The sequence below is a fragment of the Echinops telfairi genome, unplaced genomic scaffold (assembly GCF_000313985.2).
Source record: "Echinops telfairi isolate 266 unplaced genomic scaffold, ASM31398v2 ScPeMD7_1;HRSCAF=3_0, whole genome shotgun sequence".
Lineage (NCBI taxonomy): Eukaryota > Metazoa > Chordata > Mammalia > Afrosoricida > Tenrecidae > Echinops > Echinops telfairi.
In genome coordinates this window covers 59,501,665-59,520,203 of record NW_022103896.1, presented here as the reverse complement: position 1 = coordinate 59,520,203, position 18,539 = coordinate 59,501,665, and the positions used below count along the sequence as shown (strand labels likewise).

At 41.7% G+C, this 18,539-nt stretch overlaps 1 protein-coding gene and 1 pseudogene across 1 annotated transcript in view; one reads left to right on the top strand and one right to left on the bottom strand.

Moving 5' to 3' along the window:
* The window catches only part of TPD52 (tumor protein D52), a 177,476-nt gene that overhangs the window by 105,491 nt on the left and 53,446 nt on the right, over window positions 1-18,539 (bottom strand). The gene's annotated exons all lie outside the window — the stretch shown is intronic.
* Window positions 13,653-14,860, top strand: LOC101640420 (annotated as a pseudogene).

Genomic DNA, 18,539 nt, shown 5'->3' with positions numbered 1-18,539 from the left:
ACAAATCCATGTTTAACTTTTTGAGGAGCCTCCAGCTTTCCACGGGAATGCACCATTTCATATTCTCACTAACAATTGCTCCACATCCTTACCAACTTTTTCTGGTATTTACTATGTTGTTGAATTTCTATTTTACCAATAGACATAATTTTTAAATATATATTCTGATATTCATCTTTTATCTCATATATAATTTCCAAATATTTTCTCCCATTCCATGTGTTTTTTACTCTTTATGATGGCTTGTCATACATAAAAGTTTTAAATTTTAATAAAGTCTAATCCGTTTTTATTTTGATGCTTGTATTTTAAGTGTGATATCTATGAATTCATTGCCAAATCCAAGGTCCTGAGAAGTTACACCTGTTTTCTTCTAAGTTAGATTTAACAAACTTTGATCCATTTTGAATTGAATTTTGTCTATAGAATAAAGTACTGCCTTAGTTTTTTTGGCAGCTAAGAACCATGGGCCTTAAACAACATCACGCTACTTGCTAACAACAAAAATACAGGATACCTTTCATCTCCTTTTCATGTCTGCAAACAACCTCTGGGGGTTCTCCCTACTTCCCCTACGACCAGTTCTCGCTCATTGTCCCACTGCTATGTTTGACACTGACCAGGTCTCCTCTTTTCTTCATCTTTCTCTTTGTTTTGGAGGTAAGGGGAAATCAACGTTCAACTTAAGCTATGGATTAATTAGAATAGCCTTGAATCACAAGAAGGTCCAGTAGAACCCAGTCGTTAAGCATTACAGATCATTCAGCCATGACAATGGCCTGTCCCTAAAACAACAATCTTCTTTAAAACCATGAAGAAATGTCCAAGCTTCGAGAAGTATGATAGTAAATGGTATTTTCTCTAGTAAATGGTATTTCTCTAGAAGTATGATAGTAAATGGTATTTTCTCTAGGTTTTAGAGGGGAGGTCGATGTGTTTCTTCAGTGAGTGAAAACATTTTACTAAAAGTATAAGCCTGTTGGATTAACACCTGAATTTGCGTAGACCATTAGAAAACATATCAAATACAAAGTCAGACAAAGCCCTCCTTCCAAGATTACAGTCTAGAAGCATCTCTGAATCCCTTGGGCACAAGCCATGCTTAGCTCATTTACTCATAAAAATAATAAATGTCGCTACTCCCACAATCTATGCTGATAACAGGGAGTCTGTTTGTAAAGTATCTGAACCACCAATGCTAGTTTCTCTCCTGCTGATGCAGACTGCCATGTCTAAAGGCACGCTGTCACCCGCTGGGAGCACATCCTCATGAAGCTGTGTCTAGCCCTGCTTATGGAAAATGCTGCTAAAAAGCTCACTTAGATTTGTCATAGGTAAAGCAGATGCCTTGGAGGTAACTGCTTCCTTTACGAATTGGTCAGAAAAGATGTATTGTACCCTAATATATAAACAGGATTTTACAAAGCAATAAACATTATAAATGGAAGATAGATACTATCCTACCCACCTTGTTCTTTTAATGTAAACAATAACAAAAATAATGCATTAGACTACTTCACTGTACTAGTTAGCAAGGGAAAAAATTCAATATGCATATTCTTTTTTTTTAATATGCATATTCTACAACTAGTAATTTTTAAATGACTGTGCTGCAATAAAGGAGCTTTGGTAGCACTGTGAATTAGGCATGGTGCTGCTATCCAGAAAGAGGGTGATTCAAAATCACCAGCTGCTCCACAGGACAAGGAAGGCTACCTTCTACTAGAAAGATCTCGTTTCCGAAGCCCTATACAGGATCCCTCTGAGTCAGAATTCATTCTATGCCAGTGGTTTGGGGTTAGTTTGTACTACAAAAGCCTTCACTGCTTTCACACGAACCAATCAGTGCTATGGTTCTAACAATGCTGTTCTGTCAAATGGTTAGTGGTTCAACCATTCAAGATGGCACAGTGAATGCTCATTAATGAGGGGAAAGAATGAACGAAAAAAATTGGAGGCCAATATTAGAGATGAAAGTGGGATTGAGTCAAATATATACGAGAGAAACCAATCATCCTCAGGTGGGCAGAAAGGAAGTAAATGAGTGATAATGAAACAGAATGAAGGAAATTGCAGTTGAAAAATCTATGTGGAAGGAATGATGTTTTTTTAAAACAAACATTAAAAGGTAGGGCTCAGTTATGCCAGGAATAATGAAAAGGTAGAATGAGAAGGAAAAACAAAAAAAGGAGGGGGGAATTACAATACAGATAGCAGTAAGCCTCTGCCAAGCACACAATATCTGGCAGTAAGGCTTTTATCACTTTAGCAAGAATACGTACAGTATTTTTCATTCCTCTTCTTGAAAATAGAGTAAACTGTATAGAGAACAACTAAGTTTTGGAGTGATTTATATTGGAATAGATAACTTACACCAGCAGTAAAGAAAATAATCAATATACCAACTGTACAGTAAGTGTATCAGCAGATCCTGAGGACTACATACTATCAATAGAATTACCACAGCCCCATGGGGATTATCGCTAGTATTCCTCTATAAAATGATAATGCTGCCTGTGTTAGATGACTAGAGAAACAAATCCAGTGACACTCATATATGTGTAAGAGAAAGCTTGCTATCAGAGCAATTGTATATTGTGAAAACAGACCAGTCTAGGTCAACTCCTTAAGTCCGACACTACTCCGTAAATCCCTCTTCAGACTCACACAGCTACATGCAGTGGTGCCAAATGCAGGAAGATAATAGGCTGGTGGATTTAAAGTCTTGTGGATCCAATAGTGGTGGAAGCATCTCAGCAATGGTGTGGGTCTCCACGTGGTTCCTCCAGCTCTCTGGGTCTCAACAGCAAGAAAGTGAAGCAGGAGTGTGGCCCACCTTCAAGGCGAGAGGAAATTCCCAGATTCCTCATGAGAGGGCCACACCCACAAGGAGGCATCATCAAGCTGTGGCCTGATGGAAAGGCTTGACTCCACCCCTACACGTGTTTACCAAGTTGACATGAAATAACGATCACACTGTCTGTAAAGTAGACCGGGTACATAAACTACAAACATGAATGAATTTTGTGCTTGTACTTAATCATAGCCCCAATCTATAAACAATTGGTTCTTATGATGTGGTCCTATTCGATATTTACGCTCATGAAGAAAAAACTGAAGGTAAGGGCGCTATAGCAAGGTGTGAAGAAATCAGACGATGCCCAGCAATCAGAAAGAAAACATCTGCAGTCTTACAGGCTTGTCTTAAAACAAGGAGCTAACTAAGAGAGAGGTCTGCTAAGCCCACCCCACAGAGAAGAAGCACACCAGCGTGTGTGATCCAAGGATTATAAATGATAAAGTCAAAGTCCATAGGAGAGAGTTATACTAGAGCTTAAACTTTGAGCACTTGGTTTGCAGAAGGCTATGGATAACAAAGTCCAAAAACCATTTGCAGAGTCCTCTCTCAGATGCATTAAGCCTCTGGCAAATTCCCTCTAACCAATGTTTCCCTTTGAAAGGAGAGATTGGGAAACAAAAGGGCAAAACACTCAAATCATATACACTTAAAAATGAAAGGTTTTAGGTAAATATTTTCACAAATTATTAGACCATTTTTAAAAAGCCGTACAATCATATTCCTTACTTATAATTTTTGACATTTTATTTTTCCTAAAGAAAACTCAACTCCACATTTAATAACACCCTGAGCCAAAGAAACATTTTAATTATTATGGTGGAATCTACTTGTAATTTTGGCGCCATCTGAATATGGCTATTCATGTTAGGACACAATTTTATAGTAAGTGGTAGCTTTTTATTAAACTTCTATAACTGAGAAAACTAAAGTATACATAAGAATGGAGAGAATTGCAAAATGAACCATCATGTATATCTAATCCAGTTTCAATATATAGTCCATTTTCACTGACTTCTGCTCTTGGCTTATTTGTGTGAAACTCAAATACTATTTTAACTATAAATATTTTAACATATTCTATGAAAGATGAGATATCACTTTAAAAATAATAAAATTTCAATTTTATTGTAATTCTAAAATTAAAAACTCCCCCACAGGATTCCTGATTATCTATAAAGTGTTCATATTTCTAATTTTCTCTTTGTCTGTAAATTAAGGATCCAAATTAAAGCCACATAATGTGACTAAATGATATGTCTTTTAAGTCTCTTTTAATCTATAGTCTACTATTCTGCCTCTTTTATTTTCATGCAATTTACTCATTAAGAAATCTAAACCATCCATTCAGCGACTGCCTAGAATTGAAAGTTACATTTCCATAGCATCTCTGAATGGAGTCTATTCTTAACAAACTAGCTGACATTAGAGACTTGATCACATTCAAACTGCTTCTTGCTTGATTGTGTACTGGGGGGTGGGGGTGGCACAGGAATACCACCTCATAGGTGTGATCCATCAAAAGGTAGAGTATCTCTGGACTTTTTTTGGGGGGGGATGTGGTGGGAGGTGATATTAACAGTGAATGATGATCACTGCCTAAATTCATTAACTAATTAGGGGGTGTAAAGTGGTTTTTATAAATCTACCATGCCTTCCTTATCAGCTGGAATACTACTATAAATAGGAACTTCTCCTATAGACGGGGATAAAATTCACATAAGAAACTCTCATAAGAAATGTTTGATTCTTTCTCATTATGCATCAGTTTTCTAGGAAATTAGTTGGCTCACTAGCATTTTCCAGAGGATGTCATTCATATTTTGGTTTGGGGAGTGTGTGATAAAGAACATGGGCATTCCTATAGTGTTGTCCTCACAACATTAAACAGCCATATAAAAAGCACTCAACAGTGCCTGAAAGGGAAGCATTCAAAAAGAAAAGAGTTTAAGAATAATAATCAATTAATTATAGACCAAATCACCACCTAGATTTATTGCCTGACCTGAAGTTGATAACTAGGGTGAATTTGCCCCTCAGGATCATTTGACAATGTCTAAATACACTGTCGGTGGTCACAACTGGTGACAGAGGTCAAGAACAATGCTAAACATCCTACAGTGCACAGGACAGTGTTCCACTGTCCTATGAATTAGAATGACCCCATCTAAAAGGTCACTTGTGCTGAAGATGAGAAACTCTGGATGACCTTAGTATAAGGTGACCAGACGCCCCGCTTTTGGCGGGACAGTCCCGATTTTTAACAATTTTTCCCGCGTCCCGTGACGTTTTTTAAAAGTCCCAATTTTTGGAAAGAATGCATGACAAGCTAGGGTATACGGTTTTCGGCTGCCATGTGGCTATTTCACCAGGATAGGAGTTTTATCAATGGTGTCCTGCTTTACCAATGTTAAAATCTGGTCACCTTACCTTAGTAGCACATGGCAGGCCAGGTTCAAGAGCAAGTTGCATTAAGGAAGAGCTAGGATGGCAGGCAAGACCAGTCCCTGGTGAAGGACAACATTCTTAGTAAAGCAGTGGGGCAGCAAAAAAGAGGACGATTTTAACAAGATGGACGGACACAATGACTATGGTTTGAGACAAGGATGGCCTCAAACATAAGAACAATTGTGAGGGTGGCACAGGACTGGGCAGTGTGTCATTCTGTTGTAGGGTCGCTGTGAGTCGGAACCAACTCTATGGCACCTAACAACAACAGGATGGCAGGCAAGGCAAAAGATTAATGGGATTTACGCTAGAGACAACATTAGAATGGCAAACTGAGTGTGATGGACTTTGCTAAAATGGCATGGGTGTACTGTCTGACATTTTCTAAGTTCAGTGGGAGGAGAGAGACTCAAGACCATTAGCATCAGCCATCTACCCTCCAACACATTTTTACCAATTCAGACACCAACGATCTTTTCCGCAACACTCTCGATTTCTCTGCAGGATTCTATAAAATTGCAATGACAACACAGAACTCAGAGATCATGCTCATTCATGGTTATGTGGTTTATTAGAGAAGTGTTGTTGTTACTGTTAGGGGCCATTGGGTCAATTCCCACTCACAGCCACCAAACAAAACACCGCCTGGCCCTGGGCCATCCTCACAATCATTCTTATGTTTGAGTTCATTGTTGCAGCCACTGTGCCCACCTATCTTGTAAAAGATCTTCCTATTTTTCACTGATCATCCACTTACCAAGCATGATGCCATTCTCCAGGGCACCTCCTGATAACATACTGTGTTAGTCTAGACCAGGGGTCCTCAAACTTTTTAAACAGGGGGCCAGTTCACTGTCCTTCAGACGTATTGGAGGGCCAGACTATAATTTAAAAAAAAACCATGAACAAATTCCTATGCACACGGCACATATCTTATTTTGAAGTAAAAATTCAAACATGGCAAAAACACCCAGAGAGCCGGATAAATGTCCTCGGCAGGCTGCATGTGGCCCAGTTTGAGGACGCCTGGTCTAGACAGACTGGAGAAACAAATCCATAGCAACTCGTATGTATATAGGACAGTTTTATTTACATAAAGGGTATAAGTGTACATTAAGAAAGCATCCCAACCCAGTACTGTCCAAGCCCATAAGCCCAACATTAGCCCGATGTCTGACACCAATCTACAAAGTCCTCCTCAATCTCACAAAACACACACAATGACACCGACTAGTCGGAAAGCCAAATCAGTGAACATGTAAGCATCTCAGCACTGGCAGGGGTCTCCACACGGCTGCTCCAGCATCCAGGGCTGCATGTTCAAAGAGTAACTGCATATTAAGAAAATATCCCAGCCCAGATCAAGTCCATATGTCCAATAATAGCCTATATATCCAATACTAGTCTATAAATTCCTCTTCAGACTCACGCAACACATACAATGCTGCCGAATGCAGGAAGATCACAGGCAGTGGGTAGAAGGTCTTGTGGATCCAGTGTAGGTGGAAGTATCCCAACTCAGACACGGTTCTCCATGTGTCTCTCTACCAGCTCTCTGAGTGTCTCAACAGCAGAAAAGGGAAGGTAGAGAGAGAGGGTCTGGCCTCTAGTGAGCGATTTATCCCTGTCCCGCCTCCAAATGAGGTTATCAAGCTGCAACCTGATTGACAGGCTAGACTCCACCCCTTCGCTCAAGTTAAAAAAGGAGATCATGTAACTGCCACAGTCGCTATAAGTCAGCATTGATTGACTCAATGGCAGTGAGAAATATCTTTCGCAGCTAGATTTTACGTCAACTTGAATTTGTGTGACCATGTAGGGGTGAAGTCAGAGCCTGATGATGCCTCCCTGTGGAGGTAGACTTTTTATAAGAGAGATTCGGGAAACTGGTCCTTCTCCTCTCTGCCCTTTGCCTTCCTGCTTGCTGGGGTTCTGTGGCTGCCTCCAGAGGACCCATGTTGACCGCCTGAACCCAAGACCTGTTTGTGCTTTACCATGTTTCCACTGGTCTGGAAGCCACACTACTCTGCACCTACCACCTGTGAACTTCCTCCTGCTTCAACATTCTACGTCATTGGACTGCAGCCACGTCAGTCTGAAGAGGGCTCCAGTTACCGTGTTTCCCCGAAAGTAAAACATCCCCCGAAAATAAGACCTACTTAGAGTTTTGCCTCTCGCTGAAATATAAGGCACCCCTCCAAAAATAAGACCTCACCCAAAATAAGGGCCCCCGAAGCTACTGTAACTCTGGACCGTAGCAGGGGGCATCGCCGCGCAGCTCACTGTTGGCCGCAGCCAGAGCAGACAGGAAATGCAAGGTCTCTTTTAATAAAACAATAAATAATAAATGTGTACCATATTCTTCTTCATGGAAAAATAAGATATCCCCTGAAAATAAGACCTAGTACATCTTTGGGAGAAAAAATTAATGTAAGACACTGTCTTATTTTCGGGGAGACCGAGTAGCATCAGATCCATGGACTTAAGTTGGACTGGGCTGGACTGCCTTCCTCATTTACTTTTTGATATAAATCTCTTTCATATTTATCTATGAGTATCATTGGTTTTGTTTCTCTAGACAACCCAGCTTAACATACATCTTTCTGGCATTCTCTGCTTTAAGACAAGATTCATATGATATTGACAATGATAGCCTTCTTTTCATATCCTCTTCTAAACGTGGCTTGAGTTCTTGGCAGCTTCCTACGTACTTTTGCAACTGATTGTAATTTTCACAAAATTTTACTTCTATGTGATATTAATGATATTATTATATGATTTCCACATTATGTCAGATCACCTGTATTTAGAATAAGCACAAGTATGGATCTCTTCCAGTTGGTTAGCCAGATGGATTTTACATGCTTGGTAAAGTCTTCTAAAATTCTTGCCATAGACCAGTGAGCATATCAGCATTGCATCCACTTGTTGAGATATCTTAACTAGTGTTCCACTAATACATGGACTCTTGTTTTTCACCAATGCTTTTAAGGAAATGCAGTTTGGACCGCTTCCTTCAATACCATCTACTCTTGATCATCAGATCTGTTTGAAACGGTAGAACATTCACGAATCTGTTTGGGTATAGTGATTCTGTGTGTTCCTTCCTTCTTCCTTTGATGCATCCTGCATCATTCATATTTTTATCCATGGCATCCTTCAATATGGCCACTCAAGGATTGAATTTTTTCTCCAGTTCTTTCATATTGCCTCTTCAAGCTGCCTTGGAAATCTTCTCTTTGCTTATTTATCATTTCTTCCTTTTGCTTTAACTATTCAAGTCCAGGAGCAAAGCCCTATGTCTCTTCTCACATCCATTTTGGTCTCTTCTTTATTTTCTGTCTTTTTAATGAGCTTTGCCCCCTTAATGCATGATGTCCTTTGTGTCATCTCACAACTCACGTGGTCTTTGGACACTCATCTTCAATGCTTCAAACTGACTCTTGAAGTGGTCTCTAAACCCAGGAGGGATACATCCACGGTTTTATTTTGGCTCTATGGACTTATAACTTGAACTTGCAAATGAGCAATTGATCTGCTCTGTTGTCAGCCTCTGGCCTTGTAGTAACTGATGATATTGAGCTTCTCCATAATCTGCTCCCAAAGATGCAGTTTATTTGAATCCTTTGTATTCCATTCAGTGTGGTCTACGTGTATAATCACTTTTTTGTTGTTGTTGAAAAAATTATATTTGTAATGAATAAACCCTTGGCTTTATAAATTTCAATAACCAACCAAAACCCAAACTCACAGCTATTGAGTTAATGCTGACTCATAGTGACCCACTGTGGGTTTCCAAGACTGTAATTGCTTACAGGAGTAGAAAGCCGTTTTTCTCCCAAGGAGCTGCTGGTGGTTTTGAATTGCCGACCATGGGCATCACAGCTCAAAACATAACCACTAAACCACGAGGGCTCTATAACTAAAGCACTCGAAAATTAGAATGAGATCCTTGAACCTCTAAATGTATGTCTCTTTCCCTTGTCAGTAGACGCCCGTCGACCCAATCTGAGGATCGTCTCCTCTTAACTAAAGAACTTGCAATGGTCTGCCTGCCCAAGCTTGTTGCAGAAACTGCTGATGCTTCTAAGCCAGGGGTGCTCAATATGTGGGTCGCCATCTATTAGTTGATTGCAAATGTAATGTGAGTAGATCACAGGGCATTAAAAAAATAGACGTAAGCCTATCATCCATCCCGTCACTTAATTCATATACTGCGCAGCCAATCAGATGCAATCTTAGGTGTCAAACACATGCACAAACAACTGCGCTAAGTGTAGCAAAACTGACAAGGGAAGCGATCGCCAATTTTTAGACCTTGGTTTTTTTTCTCTTAAACATAAGAAAGGGTATTAAAATGAGTGAGGGAGCTGGACCACGTAAGAAGACAAAAACGTATCACTTCCACACGGAATGGGAGATTTTGACACGACAAGCCGACATTCAGCTGAAGTCCAGAACGCAGCAACAGTTCTAGAACTTACTCGCAGAGGGAAAGTACCCAAACATGAGAAAATGTACTACCTCCTTGACTGCATTACTTGGCTCTACGTATGTATGTGAGTCAGCCTTTTCCCACACAAAGATCATTAAGTCCAAGTACCGTTCCACCATGACTGGTGATCATTTGGAAGTGTGCTTGAGGCTGGCTGTCAGCAGCTCCTGTCCAAACTATGCATCCCTGGCTCATTCCATTCAGTGTAAATCATCAGAGTAAACTCAGGAAATGACAAATAATATACAGAGTTAACTGTGTCTTGTTGTGCAATATGGACTCATTAGGTTATGCAAGGTACATAAACATACATTGTACATCTAAAGAATTCTCAATGCATTTATAAATGTAATAAATAAATATGTTTTGCATTTTTGTAGTTGGTAGATCATTTTGACTTGATCATTTTATAAGTAGCTCACATGCTGAAAAAATGTGAGCACCCTTGTTCTAAGAACTTATCTCTACCAGTTTTTACCGCATCTGGATCTGTACTACTTAATATAGTATGTAAGCACATGAAGCTATTTAAGTTTAAATATACTTAAATTAAAAATTCAATTCCTCGGTGAACTAGCTACACTTCATATTTGCTCAATGGTCACATGTGAGCAGTGTTGATATTACAGAGTATTTCCATCACTACAGAAAGTTCTATCAGATAGCATTGTGCTAATTCTATAACCTCAATGCTATAGCCCCAGGACATTCACACAACAAACTCACTGCCCCTGAGTCAATTCTGACTCATAATGACCCTATAAGACAGGGTAGAACTGTCCCTTTCTGTTTCTGAGACGTTATATCTTTATGGGAGTAGACAAACTCATCTTTCTGCTGTGGAACTAAACTTTATATTTTACCTTTTGGGCGGCAAGTGGGTTATGTTGGACAGCTGACCACAAAGTCAGCAGTTTGAACCCACCAACAAGGAAGTCCTGCATTCCGTGGAATGCCAGAAAAACAACTTAAAGCTAAGTACACCAACATGTCTTAACGTTGGAGGGCAGTTCATGAAGAGGTGCCACATATACCAAAAGAATTACAAAATTTTGCCAATTTATAGCCATAGAAAGTGGGAATCTGTGTAGGGATGGCTGAGGGTATCTGGTAGGGGTGAGAGAAAACAGTACTGGACTGGGCTGAATGTATTAATATGGGCTCATTTAGCAGAGTCTTAAGACAGCATGCCAGTATTAGCTCAAGTGGCCGGGTAGTAGCTTTAGTAGCTGCTGCTGCTGTTTCTTTCTCTCTCTCTCTCACTCTCTCTGCTACTTGAATGAAACCTAACCACCCCCAACCCCACAAAGACCGAAAAGCAAAACAAAACAAACCACCAACTAAATCAACTGCCATTGAGTCAACTCTGATTCATGGCAAACCCATGTGTCTGTAGAGAACTGCACTCCACAGGGTTTTCAGGGCTGCAATCTTCTGAAGTACACAGCCAGACTTTTCTTCCAACATGCCTCTGGTTGGATTCAAGTCAGAACGAAGATTTATGAAGGTCAGGTGAGCAATGGAATTTTAGCTCGGGTCCATTCCCCAAATCTTCCAGTTCCAGAATGATACTTGGAATAAGTACCAGTAACTGACAGAATCAGAAGCACCACACTGGTCCTGTTTTCTGACCCACAAAGGCTTACAGTTGATGTACACAACAGCCTTTGCAGATCAAATCTGCAAAGAAGATGTGGCCCAAATAGGTACTGAAGGAACAAATGACTCATTTGCCCATGACCAAGATTCTTGCTCCTTTACTTTTTCCCTCTCAATCTGCACCTGTGGTATGGCCACATGAGGAGTTGATCTGGTGACTGAGAAATACACCACACAAACACGCACACAATCTTTGAGCTTGGTTTACAAATGGTTCTACAAAAATAAAGTCATACTACCTGAAAGTTAATAGTTGTAATATCACAGATCCACCTTGGAGTGGTGCTGAGCATCAGTGATAAAGAAACATTCCATTCTAATGGGCAGAACTTTCAACAAGGCACCTGAATGTTCATTTTGGAACATTCAGGAAGGAGAGACCCAAGGTTTAGATCTACGTTGATTGTGGGAAGTGGCCAATGAGTATGCTGGTCTGATCTGTGATAGACTGTGGACAGACCTCTCTGAAATGCAGAGGAAGGAAATAAATGAGTTGTAAATGAACTCTTTAGCCAAGAATAATCTTAAAAATCACAAGTATAACCTAACAATCATGTGGCTATCAGTCAATTTCTTTCCGCACTCACTCCTATCCTTATTAAATAAGTTCAAGAACAAATTGACTATGCCGCAGGAATGTGCTTCTTGGTGGTAGAAGGAAACATCTCAACAGACCCCAGACTACTTGAACTTCCCAAATTTCACCGAGTTGGCAGGTCCCTACATTTTTGTAGGGTAGAAGTTAGGCAAATCCTCAGGAACATTGACTCCTATTTACCAAGGTTAATATGGCCAGAGCCACTGCTAAATGGCCAATGGCAGATACAAACCCTAACTTTCCATTAGAACATCATTCACTGGAATGATCAAGTAGTTAACTAGTGCCGGGTTGATTAAATTGGACATTAGTATGAAAATGACAAAGACTGGAACAGACAATTGTTTCATATGGATTGATCTTTTTGAATGGATAAAATTTTTGGAACCCAAAACCCTTCTTTTCTTCACCAGACATAAACATGCTCATGATCGTTAGCCTTTGAGAGATGCATATCAAAACACCAAAAACATACATAATCTCACCCCAGCGTTAATAGAAAAGTTTTAAAAACAAATAGATAACATCACATTCTGGTGAGGGTGTGGAGAGGCTGCTGGTGGGACTGTGAGGCAGTACCACCACCGTGGGAAATAATAGAGCACTTCCTCTAAAGATGGAAAGAAAAATACTATGCAATCCCACTACTTGGTAGTGATCCTAGAGAAATAAAACCCATGACACAAATTGATAAATGGACACACATGTTCGTTGCACTATTCACCATAGCAAAATGTTGGAAACCTAAATGCTCGTTGGATAAGGGATAAACAAATAATGGTACATACACAAAATGGAATACTATGCAACATTAAAGAATTAAGAATGAATCAGCAAAACACCTTATTACATGAATGAACCTGGAAGACATTTAAAAATCTGAAAAACAGTAACAACTGCTTTGTAAGTACATTTCAACAAGTGCTATGTGGTCCACTTCCACAGGATTCCTGTGGGAGCAGACAGGCTCATCGTTCCCCCTGGGGCAGCCAGTGATTGCACTACTGATCTGTGGTCAGCAGTCCAACGATTACTCACTGCACCAACACGGCTCTTTATGGGGAGTGTACCAGGCTGAGTGACATGAGTCACGAAAGGACACGTATTATATGAGATCACTCCTGTAGAAAATGAAGGAAAGGTTTTCACACAAAAGTAACAATCTGCCTGAAAATGCTTTGGGGAACTCTAGGTAGGGAGTGTCCCAGGTGGTATGTACTGAATGGGGCACAGTGGCCTGGGTTTCTGGGCAGATTCTGGAACCCAGGCCAGGTGCTGTGGAACACTGGGAGCACTGAATCCTGGATCTTCAGGGCACACTCCACTGGGTGAACTGGACTCTTACCTCAGACACACCTGTAACCTGAGGCCTTCAGAAGGAAAATACATGGTGTCTGAGGAAGAAGACAGCTGTACCAAGATGGTAAAACTGTTGGCAGACACACAAACATGATCTTCTCACATCAATGCCCTATATGCTGTATTAAAATATATTCTGGCCCAGGGTATAAAAGGCGCCAGGTGAGGGCCCCGACACTCTTGCAGCCACAGCTCCAAAGGCCAGCATCTCCTGCCTTCTCCGACTCAATCTCGCCATGGCTTCCTACAGCTACCGCCAGTCTTCGTCCGCCTTGTTCTTTGGGGACATGGGCAGCGGCTCCATGCTCTTTAGAGTTGGTGGCCACTTCCGCGCCCAGCATCCATGGAGGCTCTGGTGGCCGCGGCGTGTCCATGTCGTCCGCTCGCTTCGTGTCCTCGTCCTCCTCCGGGGGGCTACGGCAACGGCTATGCGGGTGTCCTGTCCACGTCCGACGGCCTCCTCTCTGGGAACGAGAAGATCACCATGCAGAACCTCAACGACCGCCTGGCATCCTACCTGGACAAGGTGTGCGCCCTGGAGACAGCCAACACCGACCTTGAGGTGAAGATCCGCGACTGGTACCAGAAGCAGGGCCCGGGGCCCGCCAGCGACTACAACCACTACTGTACTACAAGACCATCGAGGACCTGCGGGACCAGATTCTCGGTGCTACCATCCAGAACTCCAAGGTCGTGCTGCAGATCGACAACGCCCGCCTGGCGGCGGATGACTTCCGCACCAAGTTCGAGACGGAGCAGGCCCTGCGCGTGAGCGTGGAGGCGGACATCAACGGGCTGCACCAGGTGCTGGACGAGCTGACGCTGGACCGCGCCAACCTGGAGATGCAGATCGAAGGACTGAAGGAGGAGTTGGCCTTCCTGAAGAAGAACCACGAGGAGGAAATCAGCATCCTGAAGGACCAGGTGGGGGGGCCAAGTCAGCGTGGAGGTAGATTCTACACCAGGCATCAATCTGGGCAAGATCCTGAACGACATGAGGAGCCAGGATGAGCTCATGGCCGAGAAGAACCGGAAGAATGCGGACGCATGGTTCATCAGGAGGACTGAGGAGCTGAAACTGGAGGTCGATGTCCACACAGAGAAGCCCCGGGTCAGCAACACGGAGGTAACTGACCTGCGGCAGATGCTCCAGAGCCATGAGATTGAGCTGCAGTCACAGCTGAGCATGAAAGCTGCCCTGGAAGGTACCCTGGCGGAGACGGAGGCGCGCTTGGGAGCCCATCTGGCGCAGATCCAGGCGATGGTCAGTAGCATGGAGGCCCAGCTGAGCGAAGTGCGCTCCAACACGGAGTGGCAGAACCAGGAGTACCAGCTGCTCTTGGGCATCAAGTCACGGCTAGAGCAGGAGATCGTCACCTATCGCAGCCTACTCAAGGGCCAGGATGCTCACTACAAGGACCTGGCCACCACCAGGGCCCTCTGAGTCCTGGGCTTCCTGCCCTCCTGCAGAGGCCCCAGTACCAAGGGGTGGTACCCTTAATCCCATTTCTTCCCCCAGAACTTCCAATAAAACTTGATGGCAAATTTTATATATATATATATTCTGGCAAGCCTCTGACTGACATTCTTAGTGAATTTCATTGTAAATTTCCCCCAACAATGAATCCCCATATAAAGAGCAATCAGCCATGAAAAGACTGATTCTGTACAAGTGAATAATTCAGGTACTGTGATATGGAGTTAGCCTACATTGGTCCAAAATCCCTATCTCAACAGGTTTTTAAAAAATTAGTACCAGGGGCTAATAAAAGACAACATTATGATTGTTATACCTAGGGAGAGTATCAATAAGATTCTCTACTGGCAGGATGGAAAAAGATGGACTATCCAACTCACATTCCAAATAACGGAATACTGGTCATCTAGGGTAAGAGTGAAATCACAGGAAGATACAGAAGTAGCCCAACCCCCAACCCTCCAGTGCAGCTAACTGCAGGTAGTTCATAGAAGCACTCATATGAGGCCCCCAAGAGAGAGCCCAGTGCTCTTCAATGCTGGAAGATGGCTCCTGGATCCTCTAAAACAACACGTAAACAGCAACCAGCCCTAACAGCCTCAATGAAAAAGCAGGAGAAATAGAAGACAATGCCAGAAGAAGTCATGAACCTAATGATGTACATAGAAGAAGCAGATATTGAACTGCCACTGAAATAAATTTTCAGAATGCTGCTTGGAATCATACAGGATATGAGGGAAGCAATACAGAAAAAGGATGAAATGAAAGAGGAGATAAAGGCAACACACCAAAGGGAAATACAAAGCTTAAGCGATGAAATTACAAAATCCAGTGGCAGATTGATAGACCTTGCCAACAGACTTGAGGAGGAAGAGAATCTCACCAGAGGCTTAAGAGAATAACCAAGCAGATGTCAACAAATGGGAAAAGCAGTCAAATAAGACAATCAGAGAAGTTGAAGAAAAACAGAGAGCCATGTCTGATGCTATGAAAAGAAACAATATCAGAATAATTGGACTACTGGAACAAGACACAACAAAGAAGTCAACAGCAAAAATAGCAAGGGAATTCTTAGAGGAAAACTTCCGCAGCTTAATAAATGAAAATCAGGTAACCATTCAGGAGGCTGAAGAACACCAGCCAGACTGAATACCAAGAAGAAGTCACCAAGACACATAATAGTTAAATTATGGAACTATGAGGAAAAGGAGAAGATCCTAAGAGCAGCTAGGGAAAAGCAAATAGTCACATATAAAGGTACACAAATAAGAGTATGTTCAGACCTATCAGCGGACACCATGAAGAAAAGGAGGGAAGGGAGAAACATATTCGAAAAATTGAAGGAAAATAACGCAAACCCAAGAATACTGTACCCGGCCAAATTATCTATTATGATAGATGTAAAAGTCTTCCCAGACAAAGAAAAACTCAAAGAATATATAAAAAGAAACCCAGCCCTACAAAAGATCCTTGACGATCTAGTATGGGCATAAGATCAACACTCACTGAGTGTAAATAAGAGACCATCACATACAACAACTCCACCCATAGGGCGACAAAGAGAAAACAGCCCCCAAGACAGCATTGGCTCAATAGTGGAAAGAAGGCAAACATAAACCACGCACACACACACACACAACACAAATGGATATGATAGGTAGGTAGGTAGGTAGGTAAGAAAACACCCAATACAAAAGGTACAAGATGACATCACAGAGTCCGCAGATAGATGTAACAACAGTGATTATCAATGGCCTGAACTCAAGCATTAAAAGGCAGAGGCTAACAGACTGGCTTAGAAAACATAATCAGCTACCTACAAGAGACACATCTCAACTTTGCAGACAAAAACAGGTTGAGAATTAAAGGCTGGAGAAAAATATACCAAGCAAACGGCAAGGCAAAAAGAGCATGGGTAGTGATCTTACTATCTGACAAAATTGATCTTATGGTACAGGCTATAACAAGAGACAAGGAGGGGCACTATATAATGCTAAAGGGAACAGTAGACCACGAACCAGTAAACATAATATATATAAGCCCAACATGAGATCTGTGAAATATGTAAATCAAACACTCCAAAAGATTAAAAAGAAATCACAGGCTCAACAATTATAGTAGGTCACTTTAATACACCACCCTCTGAAAAAGACAGATCACTGGGAAAGAAACGCAACAAGGGGGCTGCAGATCTAAGCAGCACAATTGGATGACTTGACCTGATGGACATTTCCAGAGCTTTCCACCCAAATGCAAAAAAGTTCACATTCTTTTCGGGCCCACATGGCACATATTCGAAATAGACCACATGCTGGGGTATAAATCGAACCTGAGTAAATTCAAGCATATAGAGATTATGCAGACATCTCTCTCCAATCACTGTGCTATAAGGCTGGAAATCAACAAAAGGACGATGAAGAAAACAAGGGCAAACAATTGGAAGATGAAGAATCCTCTATTGCTAAATGAGTGGGTATTGGCCCAGATCAGAGATGAAATCAGGAAGTTTCTTGGAACCAATAAGAATGAAAATACGATGTACCAGAAACCTTTGGGATACAGCTAAGGCATTTATCAGAGGGAGGCTGATAGCAATAAAAGCACACATGAAAAAAGAGAGACTCATGGATGATATGCTGGCACAAAACTTACTCCAATTAGAGCAGTCGACAGAACAGCCCTACTAATAGCAAAAGAAAAGAAATAATAAAAATCAGAGCTGAGATACAGAAGGAAAACAAGAAAACCATGGGGAAAATTAATGCAGCTAAAAGTTGGTTCTTTGAAAGGATTAACAGAATAGACAGACCTCTGGCAAACCTCACCAAAGAAAGGAACAAATGTCAATTGAAATGATGAGGGATGAAACAGGGGACATTACAACAAACCCTAATGAAGTAAAAAAGATAATTACACAGTACTATGAAGGCCTGTATGCTAACAAACTAAACAACTTGGGAGACATGGACAAATACTTGGAAACACAATCTCTCCCTAGACTATCCCAGATGGATGTAAGAACCTCAACAGACCCATAGCAATGGAAAAAATAGACAAAGTTATTAAGGGGGGGTCGGGGGGTGATTACCAACAAAAAAATTCCAGAGCCAGATGGCTTCACAGGAGAATTCTATCAAGCATTCAGGGAAAAACTGACACCAATCCTACACAAACTCTTGTAGAACATACAAAAAGACGGAAAACTCTTTTTTGTTAAATCGTTTTATTAGGGGTTCATACAACTCTTATCACGATCCATATATACATTAATTGTGTAAAGCACAATTGTACATTCATTGCCCTCATTATTCTCAAAATATTTGCCCCTGGCATCAGGTCCTCATTATTTCCCTCCCTCCCTGCTCTCCCCTCCCTCCTGAGCCCTTGATAATTAGTAAATAATTATTTTGTCATATCTTGCCCTGTCTGACATCTCTCTTCACCCCCTTTTCTGTTGTCTGTACGCCAGGGAGGAGGTCACATGTAGATCCTTGTAATCGGTTCCCCCTTTCCAACCCACTCTCCCTCTACACTCCCAGAATCGCAAATTACACCACTGGTCCTGAAGAGATCATCCTCCCTGGATTCCCAGTTCCTATCTGTACCAGTGTACATCCTCTGGTCTAGCCAGACTTGCAAGGTAGAA